Source organism: Leuciscus leuciscus (genome assembly GCF_965113295.1).
Source record: "Leuciscus leuciscus genome assembly, chromosome: 7".
NCBI lineage: Eukaryota > Metazoa > Chordata > Actinopteri > Cypriniformes > Leuciscidae > Leuciscus > Leuciscus leuciscus.
The window spans coordinates 5,924,895-5,939,076 of NC_138731.1; the positions used below are offsets into that span (position 1 = coordinate 5,924,895).

Consider the following 14,182-nt stretch of genomic DNA (forward strand, 5'->3'; position numbering starts at 1 on the left):
TAACCATGATTTTCAAGTATCCTGTTTTTGGTTTGCAACAGTTACTTTAGGTGTCTGGTTTAGTTAAAAACTGTGCTATTTTGAATGAAAACTGGTTTATTTGACAAGTCATTGATTGAACTATGAGTGAAGGAGGAGTGTTAAGTTTCGTTTGTGCTAAACAGAATCTTTCCAGTGAACAGAAACCTAGAGAGGCTTTATCAGTCTCCTCCTGATCGCATCACTCTGCACTCACTCTGCATCAGGACCACTGAAGGTAGGAGATAACCGCATGTAGAAGTACCACGTTTTTTAAATGTTATTAATATAATATAATACTATAATGTAATAGACTATAATATAACTCAACAACATAACATTAATAATATGTATTTTTCTTTAAAAAGTAAAAAGAGGGATCATAATTGTTGTTGTTGTTGTTTTTATTTAGCACAAATATAAATAAGCCATTTTACAGAACAGATTTTTATATATAGTCCACAATTGTTCTTATTTTGTCTTCTGAAAAACATGTCTTTACAAACAATCTTTAAAATGTATTTAATACCAGTTGTCGAGGTTCAAGCGCATTAAGACCTTTAAGTGCATGCATACAAATATAATGTATTATTTATAATGATGAAACCATTAAGCATGATTTAAATGAATGTTTTTTTATTTTTTTTAGCAATTTCAGATAGGCTGATTTATAGAAATATAGAAAATATAGGCTAACGATTTTTTTCAACACTGGTTGTTATATTTAAAAATATATATAATTTCAAATATTTATTTCAAATTTTGATTGACACCACTGGTTCTTGAGGGAAAGTTGTTCAGAATGAGATCTAACATATGATTTGAACATTGAATGTGTGTATGCAAGTGGTGCAGAGCCAAAGGGGAGCTCTGTGGATCTAAGGGGTGGAGCGTAGGGTGTTGTTGGAGCTTCTAGCTCCACTGATTAGGTCCACAGAGAGAGAGAGAGAGAGAGAGAGAGAGAGAGAGAGAGAGAGAGAGAGAGAGAGAGAGAGACTTTACAAAACGTCTCGGGTTACGTATGTAACCCTCGTTCCCTGAGTAGGGAACGAGACGCTGCATCGATACTCGATACTTTGGGGAATGCCCTCGGCATAACGCGTCTGAAGTCTGTAATGGAACTATTCCAATCTTGATTGGTGCTCGTCACTCGTGACGTTGCATGTGACGGTGATCCGGAAGCTATAAAAGGGCAACGGAACATAGCCGTATCAGCTTTTAAAGGGTCGAAGCAAGTCGTTCTCAGGAGCACGAAAAGTGTGGCCGAGAGATGCAGCGTCTCGTTCCCTACTCAGGGAACGAGGGTTACATACGTAACCCGAGACGTTCCCTTTCGTAAAGGGAACTCCCGCTGCATCGATACTCGATACTTTGGGGAACGAATACCCACGCCGCCACACTGAGAGACCCTGCCCTGGTGTGAAGCAATCTGGCACACTCAAGACATGAGAACTTGTGAACCTGGTGTAGAGGACAGATCCAGACTGTAATGTTTGATGAAGGTGTGTGGGGAGGCCCAGCCAGCGGCATCACAGACCTCTTGAAGAGAAACCCCTGCTAGCAAGGCTCTAGAGGATACCACTCCTCTGGTTGAGTGAGCTTTTATCAGGAGAGGTGAAGGCAGATTGCGCACCTCGTAAGCTGAAGAAATAGCCTCTACTATCCACTTGCTAATAGTCTGCTTGGAGACCGGGGAGCCCTTCTTGGATAACCCAAAACACACAAACAGCTGGTCCGACTTCCTCCAGCCCGAGGTCCTATGTACATAGGCCTCAAGAGCTCGGACCGGGCATAACAAGTGTAACTTAGCTTGATCAGCCGACACATGCGGTGGAGGATGAAAGGCCGGAAGGATTATAGACCGTGCCACATTTGTGGGCACCTTAGGCACGTAGCCAGGTCTAGGGTGGAGAATGGCTCTCACTCTGCCAGGAGAGAACTCGAGGCAAGAGGGAGCCACAGATAGCGCCTGCAGGTCGCCAACTCGTTTCAGGGAAGTAATAGCGAGCAGGAAGGCTACCTTAAAGGATAAAAATTTCTCAGACACCTTATCCAGGGGTTCGAAGGGTGCCAGGGATAAACCTTCGAGGACCACTGCCAGGTCCCACGTGGGGACCCTAGGCTGGATAGCAGGCCTCATCCTCCTGGCTCCACGAAGGAAACGAATTATGAGTGGGTGTGTCCCCAGCGTGCCCACCCCTAAAGGCGTGTGGAAGGCTGATATAGCCGCCACATAGACCTTAAGCGTGGACGGGGAGAGCCCGTCAGAGAAACGATTCTGGAGGAACTCCAGTACTGAAGCCACTGGGCAGTTAACTGGGTCCAACTGATGTTTTCCATTTAAATGCATAAAGTTTCCTCGTGGAGGGGGCTCTAGAGTTTACAATGGTCTCAACAACCTCGGTTGAGAGACCAGAATTTATGAATTGGTCCCCCTCAGGGGCCAATCCAGTAGCTTCCTGGGCTACCGCCAAGGGTGAAATATCATGACCTTGGGCTGAAGAGGGAGGACCATCCTGATCCGGATTCACCGCGGAAGGCCTGCCAGAAGGGCCCAGATGTTTGGAAGCCATATTTGGGCCTGTCAGTACAGGCCACTAAGAGTAAGCTGATCCCGTACTGCTGAACCCTCTTGTACTCTAGAACCCCCGGGGGCAGAACAATCGGGGAAAGTATACACAGACATGACCTCAACCATGTCTGTATCATGATATCCAAACCCAGCAGAGCTGGAAGAGCATGGGAGAGGTGGCGCAGAAGGTGGCCGTCCACATAAAGGGGAAACAGGAGCACCTCTGACAAACCGACCTCCATCCCGGCTAAAGCCAACTTGGGGTGGAGTTCGAAATCCCCGGGCTGCAGCCCCTGCCTCGACAGGATGACTGCCCCCTCTTTGATCAGAGAGACCATCGACATAGTGTCTGTCAAAAATAGAACCTAATGGTCTCTCTGAAGTTTCCTCAGACCCTGTGTTTCCAACACAGGTACTAGGAGCAGGAACCATAACTTCCTCCCCATGATCAGAAAACGAGGGCATGTGCGCGTAACTCTGGTCATGCGGAGTGGGTTCCCTCTCGGGGAAAACCCATTGGTCCTGAGCCACTACTACAGGGCCCCCATGTACAGCAGGCCAAAGAATAGTATGTTGAACACTGCTGCCAGCGAGCCCACTCTTTAACCCCCTGAGGTCTACGGTATCGCCGGCGATACCAGCTCGCTTTTTTTTTGTCAATGTAAAAGAAACTCATAAATACTCTGTTGACTTTGATTTTCCATAGGAGTTTCATACATCAATCGATTCTGTTAAATGTGTATTATTTTTGTGTATACTCACAATAAAAACAAAGTGTTGTGCTTTTTGCCAAATAAAGAAAAATAAACACGAAGCGAGTTCTGCCTTCTCTCTGCCAGTGAAGTCCATTCTGAAACGCGTCCGAAAATGAACAATAACTGAGCGAATACTCAGTCAAACAGGCATACAGACACACAGGCATGAAGCTTGAATTTTCTTCTTTTAAATGAAGTAATTTATATAAAAAACAAATATTCTAATCTTGTGAAATCTGTATTAAAAGAGAGCGATTCCAGTCGAGCTCATCTCATCTCATTACGTTATAATCGGCCCCGCCCACGGAGAGCGCGCGCTATTCAAACGCAAATGACTGAGACGATCCCATACAAACTGTGAACGCCCCCATATCAGCTCGAGAAAACACATCAAGTTTATTCAGATAAGTGTAGATAAGTGTCTACACTGTCTCGCAGCGCTGTGAGGAATAATAATAATGGAAAACTTACCTCAGAAGTGCTGGTATTTCGAGGAGCAACGGATGGAATAATGTAGTAAGTTTTTTTTTTCATTCTCAAGTAAATCGCGTTTCTGTGTGAATGAATGAACGAAAGAGATGCGCTGTTTACCACAACTCGCAAAAAGACGGTTTAAATTTGAATTGCGTTTCTGTGTGTGAATAAATGATCTGCTTTTAGCAAACTATTTAGCTATACTGAGTAAAATCGATTGAAATATGTTGAAATAAAATGTATTTGTATAAGCAACGTATTAAACTGCAAATTAACATTTATATTCCTTATAATAAAAACGAAAGACCTATGTTACAGACATATGAAAGACAACATTTCGTTGATTAGTTTTGGATAGATTACACATTTTTACTGTAAAATATCTGCCACCTCAAATAAGCTTTTGTTTGCCAATTTTTGCTAATATGTTAAATATAGTATGTTTTGTCAATGTAGGCTATATTCGAAGTTTGAAATATGTATGATAAAATGTATACTTTAGTTTTTACAAAGAAAGATTACACTTCAATTGTTGTTGTAATTGTAACCTTTTTAATAAAAAAATATATATTTACAAGGTAGATGTAAACAAATTTTAAAAGGTAAATATAAGCATTTTCTTTAAATAATTTTTATTGTGTTTTATTATTGACAAATTTGGGGAGAGGATACATATTCCAAAACTGAAAATACAGTATGAGAATTAACTGCACAATTAATAGACATGTTTTCCTTGGATATTATACAATTTGCAAGCAAAATTTGTGAAAAAAAAAAAAATTGACATGCTTCCAACTGTGAACCAATTTGGTAGAATATATATATATATATATATATATATATATATATATATATACTGTATATATATTGCTCTTGCATTCTTTCTTGTGGCTATAGGTGACACACCTGAATGAATGGCTCATTAAGTATGCGGGCCCCATTGTCTCCTGAGGTGTGAACCACTACATATGCATGATGCTGTTGAATGGTTGACGCCCCTTGCGCATATTGCCTTTACAAACAAAAAGTGTTTTACAAGATTTAAATCAATGTATTGTGTTATGTGAATGATAAGGGCAGGATGATTTTCACATCATTTTGAAGAAAAAATTCTAGGCAAAGACATCAATTAGTCAAAAGTCTTATTGACACGTATTTAGTATGTGTTTTGTGGCCTTATTTCAGAAACTTTAGTTTTTAGTTTTTTCAATAACCATGCATAAACATTATTCTCTCAAAAATACAAACATGTACATGCATGTTGCTCACATATTATGGTAGCCCTGTTTGTGCTAAATAGAGTGTAATTATACCTTTGCCATTAATATGTTTATAAGCAACTGAAAAAAGCACAAATGTCAGGGCATGTCAGAACATCTCAAGGACCCCAAAAACCCCTCAGACCTCAGAGGGTTAATAAGGTCACGTAGTGGTGGCCTGGCCTAGCTTGATATTCATGACTATGGTAAGGAAGATGAGTGTCTGAGCTGGAGACAATTGTGCCTGCATCATGACTATAACCTACACCGCCCCCAGGAATCGGTTTCTCTGAAGAGGCACTGGTGATTTTTCCTAGACTCTGAGCCATATTCCCTAGCACCTCACGAGACTCGAAACAACACCTCGGTGTTGAACCGTCTGCTCTAGTAGTCAATGGACAGGAATGAGGATGCCCTGAAGACTCCATGGAGCTAGGACAGTGACCATGCATTCCGAGGAGGTGCGGGGATACAATACTAGGCCGAATGGAAGAATCCGGAACTGATGTGCTTTTCCCCCAAAAGCAGATCTCGGAAACTTCCCGTGATGGGGTTAGAAGGGAATGAGGAGTTAAGGGCCTTGTGGATCTATCACGACAGACCAGTCCTCGGAGCTGGTCTGACTGACAGTCGGAATCTTGAATCTGAACCCCCTCGGAGGTTGATCCATTACCCTGAGATCCGAAACAAGGCCTTACTCCCCTTCCCTCACAGGAACTATGAAGTACCGGCTGTAGAACCCGGGCTCCCGAAACCGAGGAAGAGCTCACCTTGAGGTTTCCTTTGTTAAGAGAGACTTGACTTCCTGTTCCAAGAACCAACCCTGCTCGGGGCTGGCAGACATGTGAACCACCCTTAGTAGATCATATTTTTATATTAGCTCCGCTGTAAGCAGGACCCTCCAGGCTATATTTTGAAGACCCCTCGGGGTGTCTAAATATGCTATTATGGGGACCAGTCCCTCGAGACTGGCCTTGGCTAAAAATGTTCAAATGGTTTCGGTGACCTGAAGCAGCTAACTGGCAGGAACTAACCGAAATATGCTCTCTACAGACCTCCTGAGAGGCGGCGAACTCGACAGGGCCGCAACGTTTCCGGGCAGATACTGCGATTTGTGTTCGCTGGAAGCCGATGTGTCCCGAAGCGCCATCGGCGGCGGGAAGTAAACATCGATTTCCTAAGGGCTGTATAAGGGGGCGAGACTCCTGTACTCGCTCTCCTGGGGGAACGGCCATAAGGGTCTGCGTGTTACGACAAGACCTCTTAGTTGAAGCCATCTTAGCCCGAGAGACAGTCCTCAGACCTGTCCTCGATATAGAGGGCTTCATACGAGAATGTCTCTTCTGGCCCCAAGCCTTATACGGGGGGGCACGAGAGGAAACCTTCTCAAAATATGTTGAACTGGCGGCTGTCCCCTGAGGCTGCCCCCTGGCAGCAACCCCATGAGACCTAGATTGACAACTGGGGATAGCTGATTGTCGCTCTGCCTCCTGAAACCTTTCGACAACGGTTCTCGCCGCGTCGCCAAAGAGGCCAGAAGGTGAAAGGGGGGCATCGAGAAGGAAAGCCCTGTCCTTCTCCTCGATCCCCAAGCGATTAAGCCATAAATGTCTCTCTGTGACGACTATTGCTGCCATAGAACGGCCAATAGCACGAGCCGTCTCCTTAATAATACGGAGAGATAAGTCAGCTACTCTACGAAATTCAGTAATACCGTTGAGTGAGACCTCCCAGTTATCATCCACCTCTTTGAGGAGGTCAGCCTGGTATGCCTGTAATAACCCCATCGTGTGTAGGCATGCACCGGCTCGACCCACCGCCATATAAGCTTTCCCTAACAAATTCGATGTACGAGATTTGGAGGGAAGTGTCTGAGCTATCAGGGGTGACGCAACGTCAGGGAGAAAATATTTCGCAAAATATTCCTCAACCCGAGGCATCACCCCATAACCATTCTCATTAGATTCCCTAATAGATGAGTAAATATATACATGGGGGGAAAATAATTGAGATGAACATGGATTTTCCCACGATCTCGATACCTCAGTATGAAGATCAGTGAAAAAGGGAAGGCTCTGACACAAAGATTGTGACTGGGTCTGCAGGAAGCGCTCATCCATTTTATTTTTCTTAGTCGCTTCCTGCTTATTATATGGCCATTCAACGTTTAATTTAACCACTGCCCTGGTCACAACCTCCAGCAATTCCTCAATAACGGGAATATGGGGTGGCGAATCCCCATATTTATGTGATTCAGTGTTGATAATATCTAACCCCTCGGAGCCAGATAAATCAAACGCTGTGTCTTTAACACGGTCGGAAGAAGCCGCAGCGCGGGCTTCCGAACCGTGCGCGAGACCAGTGGAGCTGGTTAATAAACACTGAGAAAGGGTCGCAACCGTCTCAGTGTTATCTGCCAGCTCCACGTGCGAATCCCATGCATACAAGCGGCGCGCTGCCTCAACAGACGCGGGGCCTGATGCACTGGAAACGCGAGCCTGATCTGATTGATCGAACAAGCTCAAACGGGAGCGGAGCTCTCTCATAGATAGCTGAAAACAGTTTGCACAGACAGCGCCCTCGAGCACTGCCCGTGCATGCTCCACTCCCAGACAAACAACACAAAACGAGTGCGTGTCACCCTCGCTCAAATAGCGCGAGCAAGGGGACGCACACCGCCTGAGTCGTTTCTCTATATTCGCCATATATATATTGCTAGATAGACAAACAACACCAAATAAGACAATACAGTCACACAGAACGCTTGCTGAAGACAGAAAGCTGATACGGCTATGTTCCGTTGCCCTTTTATAGCTTCCGGATCACCGTCACATGCAACGTCACGAGTGACGAGCACCAATCAAGATTGGAATAGTTCCATTACAGACTTCAGACGCGTTATGCCGAGGGCATTCCCCAAAGTATCGAGTATCGATGCAGCGGGAGTTCCCTTTCCGAAAGGGAACTTTATTTAAAAAACAACACTTCAACAATTCACACATATATACATTTTAGTCTATCAGCTACTAATTTCATTAACATTACTTCAACATTAATACTATTAAGCTGTAACCCTTGATTTTTTTCTGGTTTTCCATATTGCCAATTTCGCAGTTCCTATTAAATAATTTAACAGACACAACTTCCTTCTTTTTGAAAAATTATATATTCAATTAAGAACATCAAAAAGACCGTCCAATCTTTTACATTTTAAAAACAAATGTTCTAAATTCTCTTCTTCTCCGTCTGTAGCTATTGAATAATTCCCCGTTGAAGATCTCTTACGAGAAATTCTGGCTTCAACAAAACTGGCCACCTTGAGATCTTTTGCCCTCTGCAGTTAAAGTTTTGCATCAAGTTTCGCTCAGTGATATATTTCTTTAATGATCTCTTTTTGATCTATTCTTTGATGTCGTTTCAAACAAGTCCAGCTGTGGAGTTTTAAAAGACAAAATTGAACCTGCTGATTCATCCTCGTCTTTCGCCGACGACAACATCAACTCTCATTTCTTGAGAGCAACTCTCATTTCTGATGGAAATTCTTGTCCAATATTTTTCCTATAGTCGCTTGGTAATGCATTAACAATTTCTTCCACCAGCTTTTCCGTCAAGTGCGAGGACTTTAAACCTGTTACTTCTTTCAAGGTTTCCACGGATTTCCATCAGTCATTATTTAAAAGTTGCCCCAGCTTCAGAATGCCATGTCTTTGTAAACATGCACACACGCTTGCAGATGACAAAAGTCTTGTCTGAATTATTGGGTTGAAAAACAAAACTTGCTCTCGTATCCAACTCCCAGATTCTATATGGGGGTTTTCCTGGTTACAGGTTCCTCAAGAATGCTCTGCCACTTACCCTTAAATACCCAGACCAGAGCAAAAGAGCAACTCTATTTTTTAGAGTTGTTTTGGGTCAATTCATGTACCCAAGGGGGTAACACCTGGTTTCGGGAGAGAGGGGAGATATCTTGAAGAGACATCACCCAAAGAGGAGAACAGGAATTTCCCAAGTTCTCAATCTTTCTCATAATACCAATGACTGTAATGAAATTAAGACCATTTTACCAATCGCACTGAGACATTTAAAATGATACCAAACATTAAAGGGAAAACAATAGATTCACAAGATACATCATATGTGATATATAGACATTCTTAGTGAACGTTTAGTGACTTGAATAAGGGGAAAAGGAGGGGAGTAGGGAGAGGGGGAATGCATATATAAACAAGGAGATAAGTTTGGGCAAGACAATGTCCTATGCTCTTTCTTTGCGATATTCTGTCCATGGTGTGTTTTATTGCTTTATTGCAGGGTGAGTTTTATCTCAGCTTTTGTCTTAGCAGGAAAATCAGTTCTTACATATTCAAAGCATATATCAAATGGTGATCTGAAAACCCAACAGATAAAATAGAAACATCCATCATTTTATTGTTCCCTTTTGTTCAGTCACTACGAGTTACGTCAGTGAATGACGAAATGGGGGTTTCGCTTATAAGCCTATCACCTTCGAATTCTTACAAAACGAGCCAATGGCAAGGGAAATGCCGTGGGTCTGCGGAATTTGCAATCGCGCAACTCCGCCCCACTGCGTGGGTATAAAAGGAGCAGCGCGGCAATCTCGCATTATGTTTTTGTTTTTTGGGAACAGTTCGTCGACGCACAGGTAGATATGTTTGCCTCCCTAGACTCTTCACATTGCCGCTTGTTTTATTCCCTGACTGAGGGGACCCTCGGCACGGATGCACTAGCGCACAGCTGGCCGCGGATCCTCCGCAAGTATGCGTTTCCCCCAGTGAGCCTTCTTGCACACGTCTTGTGCAAGATCAGGGAGGACGAGGAGCAGGTCCTTTAGGTTGTGCCTCACTGGCCCAACCGGACTTGGATCTCCGAACTGGTGCTCCTCGCGACAGCCCCTCCCTGGCCAGTTCCTCTGAGGAAGGACCTCCTTTCTCAGAGACGGGGCACCCTCTGGCACCTACGTCCCGATCTGTGGAACCCGCATGTGTGGGTTCTGGACGGGACGCGTCAGGTTTGAGTACCCTACCACCTCAGGTGGTGGCTACCATCACTTCCACTAGGGCCCTGCCTACGAGACACGCCTATGTGTTGAAGTGGAACCTCTTCATCACCTGGTGTTCTTGCGGAGAATACCCCAGAAAATCGACTGTCCGTGCTCTCCTTTCTTCATGGAACGAAGGCTGTCTCCTTCCACCCTGAAGGTTTACGTGACTGCCATTTCTGTGCACCACGACCTTATACCCTCTTGAGACCTCGCAGTGGTCTTATCAGCCCTGAAGAGAGCTCCCTTTGAGCCATTGCAATCAGTGGAGTTTAAGTTTCTGTCTATGAAGACACCGCTCCTGGTCGCTTTGGCCTCCATCAAGAGGGTAGGGGACCTGCAGGCATTTTCTGTTGACGAAGCGTGCCTAGAATTTTGACCCCAGCCTGGATACGTGGCCAAGGTTCCCACCACTCCTTTCAGGGATCAGGTGGTGAACCTGCAAGCGCTGCCCTTGGAGGAGGCAGTACGCGCCCTCCGTGCTTACATAGACAGAACGCAGTGTTTCAGGACCTCAGACCAGCTCTTTTTCTGTTATGGTGGGAAGCTGAAGGGAAAAGCTCTCTCCAAGCAAAGGTTGTCTCACTGGATAGTGGACGCCATTGTCTTGGCTTACCAGACGCAGGGTCGACCATGTCCCCCAGGGGTGAAGGCACACTCCACCAGGAGTGTGGCTTCCTCCTGGGCTCTAGCGCATGATGCCTTGCTAACATACATCTACAGAGCTGCAGAGCTGCAGGCTGGGTGACACCCAACACTTTCACGAGATTCTGTAATCTCTGCGTAGAGCCAGTGTCCTCTCATTTACTCGCTTCCACTAGCCAGTAAGTAGGACCTGCTCTGTGTCATTGCTTGCTGCGCCATTCCACTCCACGGACTGTATATGTGCACTATTTCACTCAGATGAGTTCTCCTTAGACCCTGAGTTCCTCCGGCACTGTTGATGCCGTCACCAGAGTGCATGCCCAGTTGGTCAGCCCTCGTGATTGGCTAGGTGCTCAATGTGCATGGTTCCTCCTGTGCATGGTTCCCCTGTTGGGCAACCCCCACATGTTTATTTCCACGGTAAGTCTCTTCCGAGCACGTGTTTTCCCTCGGCAAGACCCCTCTTGCCATCTCGAGGTTGAAACATTCCACCCTGCGGGCTGGGTACCTCTGAGTTTTCCATATGCATCCCGCTCTCTGGTCATATGTGTATTCTAAGTCCTTATACTAGCTTATAGTCACTGCAGAGGAGGGAGATCGGCCACCAGCACTTGATGTCTGTCAGATCACCCTTTTTGGGTAGGAGAGTCAAGACTGCTCTTCGGCAACTCAACGGCAGTAGCCCTCCGGCTAAACTGTCATTCAGTACCTCCAGCAAGTCTTCTCCAAGCTCCGGCCAAAATGACTTATAAAAGTCAACTGGCAGACCGTCAATCCCTGGTGCTTTTCCCAGCTCCATACCTTGGAGGGCTTTACACAGTTCCCCATAGTCAAAGCACATGAAATCCTTGCGTTGACTTCCTCTGACACTTGAGGATGACAATAAAAAAACAACAACAACAAAAAACACTAAATAATCTGGACCAAGCTCATTTTTATATAAAGACTCACAGAAAATGACTGCTCTCTTATGAATGTCTTTGGGGTCAGTTAATAATGCTCCAGATTCAGAACATAAAGCATGAATGACCCTGTTCTGTTCATTTTTTCTTTCCAAACTGAAAAAAAAAAAACCTTGACTGTGCATCCATCACATTTACTGTACACTTAAAAATCGTGACCTGACCAGAGTACCTTGTGTTTTAACCCCTAAAAGGTCAGATAACTGAGTTGTCTTATTTTTCATGAGAGAATCCACATCGCTTTGATTTCCAGGCAAGTAAGCCAATTCTTGTAGTTTTAAAAGTATCAGTCTCTAAGGTGTTCAATCTCTGAGTTACCTCTCTAGTGACATTCTGAGAGTGTTGTTGACAAAACTGCTTTATCCGGAATTTCCCGAAATCCCACCAGTGCTGCAGTGTTCTAAAATAATTCTTTGTAGTTTTAAAAATATCCCCCCAAAAATGTAAAACTTTCTTTGAAACACTTATCACCCAATCAAGTGGTATTTAAATGCCAATAAGCACTCTCTGGCTTAATAGTTTAAAAAGATATGACACTGCACCATACTATGATCTGAAAGACATGATGGAGTAATAAAACAACTCTCAACAATAATTAAGCGTAGCGTCAGTTCTGGCAGGTCACATTAGTCAAGCTCGAGTTGCATCAGCTGATCCACGTCTACCTATAGGAATAAGACGCCTATCACTGTATACATATATAAGCTCCTTCAGTATTATCAGCAGCTATAGCGTTTCTCAGCAGTTCATTACCCTCCTCCCTCCCCAGCTCTTCCTCTCGTCAGTCAGGATTTGGCCTTCTGAGTGCCCTTTGAATCAGAATAAATTCTCGAATTATGTTGTATTTTAAAATCTTGAATCAATGATATCTGCAATACATTCAGGTTGGTTCTGTTCTGTTTACCCTAAGGGGGGTTATTGCTTCTCTCCCTGCTCTTATCCACGCTAGGCTGCATGGGTGCGCAGGGAATTCTTGCCCAGAACAGAAACCACACTGCCAATCCAAACTGTATGCTAATTGTCAATCGTATTTGATGATAGTGGTCCTGACAGAACTACCATAATGTTTAAAAACATAAAACCTATCCAGTCTTGCCAATGAATAGGGGTAAAAAAAAAAAAGAAGTAAAATGTAAAAGGCGGAACTCTGAAGCGCGGAAGTGCTGCTTTCTTTATTGTTTAGTTTTCACATCAATATGCTGTAAAAATATCTGTTATACGTACGTTTATACGTAGGTTTACTGTACTGCCCTCCACAGTCACAGTGTGTATCAGTGCAATGCCAGTCACAAAAAGTAAAATTTTGACTGTGCTCTCTACAGATGATCATGTACTTTTTTTGTTTTTGTTTTTGTTTTTTTGCATAAGCTGTTTTTGATTGTGGTATACAGCAACAATTTCAAGTCAAAAGTCCTAGATTCAATTTTTACTGGCCAGCTTTGTATGTCACTAATTATTCAGAAAATGCGTAAGTCCACAAGTATTATTTTTTGTATGAGAGCTGCTGGTACATAATTCTATATTTTTGTATGAGAGCTGCTGGTACATAATTCTATATTTTTGTATGAAAGCTGTTTGTGATTTTATTCTTGTGATTCTATTTTTTATTTTATTTTTGTCTGAAGGATTATATTGCTCATTGCACATTACAGGAGGATGTTGGTTAGAAGTCTATTATTTTATATTAGAGATTCAGAATATGCTGAAGTTTGTATTCATTTACTACAAGTATGCTGATAGTACAGGCTATTCCTGTTGGTTCTTTGCAATGTTGGGACATATGCTGGCAAATGTAACCTTACAGTTGACTCGCAAAATCACTTCCATTTGTTTTATTAATAAAATATATTGGAAGTAAATTCTTTATGGGTCATTATAAATACTTTGCCTTAAAAGTACCAAACAGTCACACACAAAAAAAGATGCATCGAAGCCCTCTGAATCGTAATCGAATCGTGAGGTGCCTAGAGATTCCCACCCCTACCAATGAAATCATGTTTATTGTGTATAGTTTTTTGTTCTCCATTGAGCTGTCTCCCAATACCGTTTTTATTAGCTGAACAAGACGTTGACATGAAGGTAAATGAGGTTCAATGTGATATTGATACTTCTGCATTGGACCTTAGAGTCCTTCAGAGTTAACCAAAGCGTAGCCTACAGCGTAGAGGCTTTCATTTATACTTCTGCGTTGTTGTCCGCATTGACGCGCAATTACACATGCAGAGGGAGCATGTGAAACCTGAGGGAGGGGTTCTAGCAGACCAATCACAGCGCTTGCGTCCGTGTAGAATTGACACGTTGTTACATTTTTGGAAAGGCGCCTCTCCAAAAATAAGGGTACTCACGCTACACACAGCCTACGGCGTAGCTATGGCGTGAGTTCGACGCAGACGTATAAATTGGGCTTGAGTTGGACTCTGTGCTATTAAAATCACCAC

At 43.6% G+C, this 14,182-nt stretch overlaps 1 protein-coding gene across 1 annotated transcript in view; it reads left to right on the plus strand.

The window, feature by feature from the left end:
* Nucleotides 1–237: 237 nt before the first annotated feature.
* The window catches only part of LOC309503286 (sacsin-like), a 43,490-nt gene continuing 29,545 nt past the window's right edge, over nucleotides 238–14,182 (plus strand). The window contains exon 1 of the mRNA XM_082176011.1: nucleotides 238–256. The gene's annotated coding sequence lies outside the window, so the exon portion shown is untranslated. The remainder of the gene's footprint in view (nucleotides 257–14,182) is intronic.